The sequence below is a fragment of the Homarus americanus genome, unplaced genomic scaffold, assembly GCF_018991925.1.
Source record: "Homarus americanus isolate GMGI-L3 unplaced genomic scaffold, GMGI_Hamer_2.0 scaffold46807, whole genome shotgun sequence".
Classification (NCBI taxonomy): domain Eukaryota; kingdom Metazoa; phylum Arthropoda; class Malacostraca; order Decapoda; family Nephropidae; genus Homarus; species Homarus americanus.
Genome location: NW_024716620.1, coordinates 423114 through 431951, shown reverse-complemented (window position 1 = coordinate 431951; position 8838 = coordinate 423114).

The window sequence follows — 8838 nt, the reverse complement described above, 5'->3', positions numbered from 1 at the left end:
CTATTTGGGTTTATTGTGTACGTGATTTAGGGTCTAAATAAAGTGTGTGTGTGTGTGTGTGTGTGTGTGTGTGTGTGTGTGTGTGTGTGTGTGTGTGTGTGTGTATGTGTGTGTGTGTGTGTGTGTGGAGGTCAATCTATAGCACACCTGTAATTCTCATAATTTATTGGTAACTTTATTTTGTTCAATGTAAGTGACTTCTTTCTTTCTTTCTTTCTTTCTTTCTTTCTTTCTTTCTTTCTTTCTTTCTTTCTTTCTTTCTTATCTATTTCTACCACGTGAAAGATTAATATTGTGAGTTCAGATATTGTTGTTCTTCTAGGTTATAAATGGTCGATTGTGGTTGTGGTAGTAATTGTGGTAGGCGATAGTGGTTGTGGTATAATGGTAGTGGTGATTTTTGTAGTAGGGATTGTGGTTGTGGTAGTGGTAATGTTATTGGTAGTAGTTGTAATTGTTGTATAGTGTTAGTGATTGTGGTTATAGGAGGAATAGTGGTAATTGTTGTAATGTTGGTGGTTGTGGTTATAGGAGGAATAGTTGTAGTTGTAGTAGTGGGTTGTGGGACTTGTGGTTGTGCCATTTCTTCCCTCCCCTAACCTTCCCTCCCTCATTCCCTCCCTGCCTTCTCCTTCCCCACTACCCTCCCTCCCTAACCTTTCTTTCCTCTCTACCTTCTCTCTTTCCATCCTATAACCTCCCTCCTTTTCTCCCTTTGTCCGTACCTCCCTCCCTCCCTCCCCCCACAGGTCGTTCAGGTAATGTTTACAATTGCTCTGCTGCACCGCCACCATCGTCTTGTTTATGTTTACACCTGGGTCTTAATTACGTCTCCCCGTGCTCCACTTTCTTGTTATTCACTCTCTCTCTCTCCTTCCCTCTCTCCTTCCCTCTCTGCTCACCCTCCCTCCTTCCCTCTCTCCTTCCCTCTCTGCTCATCCTCCCTCCTTCCCTCTCTCCTCATCCTCTCTCTTCCAGGATAAAATGGAATAGATATTTCGGTAGCTGGAAGGGAAAGTTCGACTCGTTGTAAAATATCAAGACGATCAGGTGATGTTTGTGTTTACATTAATCAGCTGATGTTGGTGACGTTATCTACCACCTGATTATAATGACGTCATCTACCACCTGATTATAATGACGTCATCTACCGCAGCAGGTGTCTTTTGATGTCCTCTTTCAGTATGTAGTGTCCACGCCTCCTGGCATCACAGGGGGCGTGGTAGAGGGCGTGTGGGGGCCAGGAGGTCGGGGGCGTGTAGCGTGGAGGTGTGGTATATAGGTGTGTAAGGGCCCTCAGTACCATGGGGGTAGAAGGCGTGGAGGCGTGTAGGGGCCCTCACTATCCTGGGGGCAGGGGTCGGGGTGGGCCACTGTTGACACCTCTGTGGACAGTGTCGGCGTGTGCTTCTCAATGACCTCTTGAATATTAATGAGGGAGGGCAGGAATGGTCTTATGGCCCTCCCTCCCTCCCCTCCCTCCCCTCTCTCCCTCCCTCCCTCCCTCCCACCCTTGCATTCTTCTATTACGTCCCTACTCCCTCCCTCCTTTGCATTCTGTTATTGCCTCATTCCCTCCCTCTCTCCCTCTCGTCATTCCCCTCTCTCCCTCCCTCTCTCTCTCTCTCTCCCCTTCCCTACTTCCCTCCATTGCATTCTGTTATTCTCTCCCCCTCCTTCCCTCCCTCTCTCCCTCCCTCCCTCCCTCCCCTCACTGCACCTCCCCTATTGTCCTCTCGCCCTCCCTCCTCAACAACCTGCAGGGGCTAGAATGAAAGAAGGAAGAGAAAGAAAGAAGGAAATAGAAATATGGAAAGAGAGAAGAAGATAGAAGAGAGGAGACAAACGGATACAAATTGTTTAATGATTCCTCCTCCCCTTTCTCCCCCTTCCTCCTCCTTCTCCCTTTCCCTTCTCTCTTATTCTCCTTCCTTGACCCCTTTCCCTATCAGCCCCTTCTTCCCCTTCCTCCCCTTACCTTCCCCCTTCCCTCTTCCCTCTTTACATCCCCTTCACCCTTCACCCTTCACCCCCCTTAATAACCTGTGTGGGAAAGGAGGTGAAAAAAGGGGGGAGGAGAGGGGAAGGGTGTAGAGAAGGGGAAAAGAAGAGACAAAACCTCGACTTGTATCCCCCCCACCCATCCACCTGTAACAGGATGGGAAGAGCAGGTAATGAGGGGGGGGACAAAGAAATGAGAGAGAGATGTAAGAGACAGATTGAACAGGTGAGAGAGAGAGAGAGAGAGAGAGAGAGAGACCATAAACTAAAAAAACTAGGAACGATGAAAATGAATATAAGAAAGAAAGAAGAAGATAGGGGAGGATATTAGAACTTGGTGGGAAGAAGGGAAGGAGCTAAGACAGGGGAAAGAGAATGATGGAATAAGGGAAACAGAAGAAAATGAGGGAGGAAGATGGGAGGAAAGGATGAAGAGAGAGAGAGAGAGAGAGAAAAGGAAAATATGATAAAGGATGATATATAAAGAAGTAGAGAATAGGTAGGATAAATGAGGGAAGAAGAAGAAGAATAAGAAATGAGGAAAAATTCAGAAAGATAGTGGTGGTAGTAATTAGTGATGGTGGTAGATTGTAGTTGATGGTGGTGAATGGTAATGGTTGAGTGATGATAGAATTAGTGATAGTGGTAATTGATAGTCTTGCCATTTAATGGTGGTAAGTAATGACAATGGTAGTGGTGGTGAATTGATTGGTGGTGGTAGTGGTGGTGGTGGTGGTGGTAGTAGTGGTGGTGGTAGTAAGTGGTGGGGTAGGTGGCGATGGTGGTAGAATTGGGTTATTAGAATTTACTAAGGCGTGGGTAAGAGATAAAGAAGGAAGAATAGGGAGGGGGAGGGAGGAAGGAGGGAGGAAGGAGGGAGGGAGGAGGGAGGAGGAGGAAGGAGGGAGGAGGGAGGGAGGACAGAAGAGTATGTGAACGGGAGAAGACAAGAGGGGGGAGGAGAAAGGAAAGGGGGTGGAAGGAGGAGAAGGATGCAAGGAAGGGAGGGAAGGAGAAGGGAGGGAGGAAAGGGGTAAAAACGGTGATGTGGTTAAGGGTGGTATAGAAAGGGAGTGGCGAGATGTACAAAGTGAAGGAAAGGAGGAGGTGCACAAGAAAGGAGGAGAGGAGGTGCACATTGGGGAGGAAAAAAGGTGCACATGAGGGTATATAGGAGAGACGGTGCACATATCACAGGTCGTGTACACAGGTAAGTTAGTCGTGTACATACGTGACTCAGTACAGGTATACATGCTATGGAAGGGTCGTGTGTGTGTTAATATATGGGTCGGTGCCGGGGTTGTTCACAAGACGATGAGATAGAGAGGATTTGAAGAAAAATTCTCTCTCTCTCTCTCTCTCTCTCTCTCTCTCTCTCTCTCTCTCTCTCTCCTCTCCTCTCTCTCTCAGCTAGTGTGGGCCAACCTCCAGTGAGTTTATCTTAGGATTTGCGTCCGACACAGGGCGGTCAGCCCCCTCCCCCTTCTTCCCACATCATTACAGGAGTAATGAAAGGAGGAGGAGGGAGGAGGAGGAGGAGGAGGAGGAGGAGGAGGAGGAGGAGGAGGAGGAGGTGGTGGTGGGTGAGAGGCGGTGTAGGAGGAGGAGGAGGTCGCTGCAGGCTTGCTTGTCACCATTGACCAGCGAAGTAATACTAATGATTATACAGAAACGTTGTGGCACGTAATGTTGGGGGTGTGTGTGCTACAATTGGTGGGCAGGTGTGTAGCCTACTGTGGTGGTGGGCAGGGGTGTGTAGCCCACTACTGGAAGGTGGTGGTGGGCAGGTGTGTAGCCCACTACTGGTGGTGGTGGGCAGGGTGTCAGCCACTACTGGTGGTGGTGGGCAGGTGTGTGTAGCCCACTACTGGTGGTGGTGGGCAGGTGTGTGTAGCCCACTACTGGTGGTGGTGGGCAGGTGTGTGCAGCCCACTACTGGTGGTGGTGGGCAGGGGTGTGCAGCCCACTACTCTGGCTACTGTCTTGAATATGTTAAGCTGGACGAGGCTGACCAGGGCTATGTACTGTATGTCTATCTCTGTCTGGCTGTCTGTCTCATTATGTCTGCCTGACTATCTCTGTTTTTCCGTCTCTCTGCCTGTCTTTCATTAATAGTCTTTTTTCCTGTCTGAATATCTTGGTCTGTCTACCTTCTGTCTCTCTGTTTCTCTCTCACCTTCAAGGCCGCTGCAACCATCATCACTCTCTCTCTCTCTCTCTCTCTCTCTCTCTCTCTCTCTCTCCTTTATCTTTCCAAGTACACACCACACCACAACCACCACCACCACCACAACTACTGCACACCCCCTCACCACCACCACCACCACAACTGCAACCACCACCACAACTACTACACACCCCACCACCACCACTGCACCTCCCCACCACCACCACCACCACCACTACCCCACCACCACCACCACCACCACCACCACTACCACAACCACCACCACCACCACTAATACTCCTCAATTTTCATATATATATAATTTTTTTCCTTATTATTTTTTTTTCTTTATTCCTACAATTTTTTCCCCCATACATAATATTTTTTTCCCTCCTACCTGTCCAGTTACTTGAGGCGAGAGGGACACTTGGGGAAGGTCGTCAAACTGTAGCGGTGTGTATTTATTTTAATTTTTTTCCCTCCTCTACACCATCCGTCTTTCTAATTTGCATACAGGTTGACCAAGCGGCGACCACAACATAGCGATGAGCCTCCGTGGCGTGAAGGGGTTTTTGTGCCTGTGTATGTGTGTGTGTGTGTGTGTGTGTTTTAATGTGAATCTTCTTCAGCAATTACCTGAAGAGAGAGAGTGTGTGTGTGTGTAACTTACCTACCTGTACCGAATCGACTGCACAGGTGTTAATAATGAATGATATTTATTTCTATTTAAATCTACGTAATAATATCAACGAATATACACACCCATTACATAAATAACTCTCTATACATAAACAAATACAAACACATAAATAAATATCTATGTATACAGTATATAAACAAAGATGTATATGTATAAATAACTAAATATATACACACGTGCTGTTACAACTATAGGTGATAAGCAGTCGCATGTCATTACACAGCTTGGGTCGTGGTGTACAGGCAAGGTTGGGTCTGGGTTGAGAGTCGTAACGCATAAATTGTGTTCCTGTGAGAGATGATAGCCCGCCTGCCGCTGCCCTTCACACTCTGTCTATCCTGCCGTTCTATCCTGCCGTTCTGGTCTGTTATTCTGGCCTGTCGTTCTAGCCTGTCGTTCTGACCTGTCGTTCTAGCCTGCCGTCCTAGCCTGAACCCCAGCCTGAATCCCATCCTGCCTTTCTATCATGGGTCAGAGCCTGCTTTCTAGTCTCTCGTCCTATCATAAGGTATCCTAGCCGGACCGTCCTTACCCTGTTTTTTCTATCCTGTACCCTACGTCCTATCCTACGTCCCATCTATCTTCCTAACCTGCCTTCTGATCCTGCTTGCTATCCTACCTCCCTCTCCCTTTATCATTATCTATCCTGTGTCTATTCTTTTATCTATATCTATGTGATTGTTTAGCACTGTCTTCCCTTGATTACCTGTTCGTCCTCATTAAAGGTGTGTGCTGGGGGGCAACAAGTTCTCGTGGGTGTCTGAGGGAGAGTGATTATTTTTTTTGGTATATTGTATTCTTGTTAAAATAGTCATGTGTGTAGGAAATGCAGTGTTGTGTGTACATGTGTGTGTAACTATGTAGTCATGTGTGTAGGAAATGCAATGTTGTGTATACATATATGTAAGAAAGGCAGTGTTGTGTGTACATGTGTGTAACTATGTGGTCATGTGTGTAGGAAGGAAAGTGTTGTGTGTACATGACATGTGTCTGTAACTGTGTAGTCATGTGTGTAGGAAGGGCAGCGTTGTGTGTACATATGTATGTGTGTGTGTGTGTAATTTAAGTAATATTTTTGTGATGATAAATTCCACACACACACACACACACACACACACACAAAGTTTATCAATGACGCCCACACATACACGGCATCCCATTATTCACTCAGACCTAAACAACCACGTTAATGTGTGTGTGTGTGTGTGTGTGTGTGTTTGTGTGTGTGTGTGTGTGTGTATGCGTGTATATGCGTGAGTGTATATGTATGTCGGTCTGTGTTGATAATCCTTGTCAAACTTACCGGAAAAATGCCACACACACACACACACACACACACACACAGTTATCGGTAATTCACAAACTCTCATCTGGTACTTTTACATCACTTCACCGTCTTTCATGTAGAGATACTGCCACAGAATTACCTTAGGTCGGGATGGCTCCGGCTTCTCCCCAACGCTGCCTGCAATAAAGAAGTAAAATGTTATAGGTACATAAAATCCTCTACTTTGGTTGAAAATACATCAATAAAGCGAAGCAAAAGTTCCTCAGCCAAGCGTTAGTGTGACACAGTGGCCGTGTCTTGATCCTTGTAGTGGTCTATGGCTTCGGCTTCGTGTGATTACTGGTTTTTGTGTCTGTGTTTATTTAGTAATTATCAGGTTCATGTTTGTTAGGTTGTAGGTGTTGAAGGTTTGGATTTGGATAAGTTAATGATAATAATGATAATAATAATAATCATAATAATCTCGCCAATTATATTTCTAATTAATAATAAGAGTAATTATAAAATATCAACATTAACGAAAATAACAGAAAATTACGATACAAGAGATATAAATTACAGTAGTATTATAATTCACACTTAGGGACCCACAACATGTACAAGGGAAGTCTGGTGCAGGGAAACGAACACATTCCAAGGTGGTGGTGTACTAGAGGTAGGCTGGGGATAGGCCTAGGCGCCGTGAACCAGGGAGACGCGGCTCATTTGCATACTGGGCATAACACTCCGCTAAACACGCAGATCACCTCCGATACGCCCAGCACCCACCACCCACCACCCCAATACCCACACCACCCACCACCCCTATACCCACACCACCCACCACCCCTATACCCTGGGCACTCCCTCAGACTATACCCTCCTCCTCCTCCTCCTCCTCCTCCTCCTCTTCCTCCTCCTCCAACCTCTTCCTCCACCTCCTCCTCCTCCCTATAACTCTGGCAAGTACGCGAGGGAAGGAGTCGGATGGCTTGAAAGAGTTTTAAATCCGTTCACCTCCTCTCTCAGCAGGTAAAGTAGAGCACAGGTAGAGAAGCCATAGAGTGAGAGAGAAAGTGAGAGAGCCTGAGGGAGGGAGAGGTATAGGTCTTCTTCCCCACCCCCCTCTCTTTCTCTGTCTCTGTCTCTCTATCTCGTATACCCCGGGAAGGAGAGTTCTCCTTATCTCTCACACCTCCCCCTCCCCCCCACCTCCTCCTCCTTCCCTTAACTCATTTTTTTATCCTTTTATTCGGCTGAAACCGTCCCTCACCCTCACCTCACCCCTCACCCCTCACCCTCACCCCTCACCTCTCTCCTCACCCCTCACCGACGTCTGGCTCGATAAGTCTTTCCTTCTCTAAATCTAAAACTTCCTTTAATACAATCTAAGACATTTTAGATAACTTAGATACCAATACACAACTCATCAGATGAAGGAAAGGTGTGCTAATTAACAGGTGGAGGTGTGCACGACAGGTAAAAAACAGCTGATGCGGTGAACAACACTCGTGAGAATTATTAAGGTAACGTGTTAACCGCAGAACGAACCACCTCTTACATCTTTAAGGGTTAAGGGGAAAAAAATTACGTCCTACGGAAAAAAAATGGAAAAAGGGGGGAAGGGTAGGTAGGTAAGGGGGGGGGGGACATTACACCTTCCCCGTAGCCGCTAAAAAAAGACCCCGGGGGACTGTGTGTGTGTGTGTGGGAACTGACCCAGAACTAGGAATGAGTCGATTAGCTATCTGGTGTACAGTATGTCCATCTCTCAGTCCTAGAGACAATAAAGTTGATGGTAGGTTCAGCCATAACTCTGGTTTATAACGGGAGGTCCTCTATCACGTAATGTTGCCACCACTACTACTACTACTACTACTACTACCACTACTTCCACCACTATCGCTGTTTTCCTCTACCATTGCTACTGCCGCAACTTTCTGCCACCACTGCTTCTGTTTCTGCTTCTCTGTTCCTCTCTTTATCTCAGTTTGTCCTTTGTATCTTCATTTTTGTCTCTCTCTTTCTCTTTCTCCCTCTTTCTATCCCCTGTCTCTCTATTTATCGCCCTGTGTCTCTCATTTTTCTGTCTATTTTTAGTCACATGTCACATAAATTTCTGTACCTTAATACTGTAGTGTATGTGACTAACCATACACACATACACTTTATAGAGAGTGTTCTGTCATATTACCTGTTGTTACCTGCAATTATGAGGTTAATTAAATACATACCTGTGCCTTTCTACACACAGGTAGTATGGGATTTACAGTTATTTCTGTCTGTCTGTCTGTCTGTCTGTCTGTCTGTCTGCACCTTGGTCCAGCCCACAGGTAAACAGAAGGGCATTTTGGTCACACTGAATCTATCTTAATGAGTGAGTGAGTGAGTGAGTGAGTGAGTGAGTGAGTGAGTGAGATGTATTAGTAATGAAATGTATGGTAAATAAAGTTGATAAATTAATATGTACAGTAGAGAGAGAGAGAGAGAGAGAGAGAGAGAGAGAGAAGTGTGTGTGTGACAACTGTGGACCCACCAACTTTGAGTTCAAGTTTTGTTGGGTGTGGGGAGCATTCGCCTCCTGTTCCCAACCTTTCCTTCCTTCCCTCCTTCCTTCCCTCCTTTCATCCTTCCTTCCTCCCTTCCTTCCTCCCTTCCTTCCTTCCTTCCTTCCTTCCTTCCTTCCTTCCTTCCTTCCTTCCT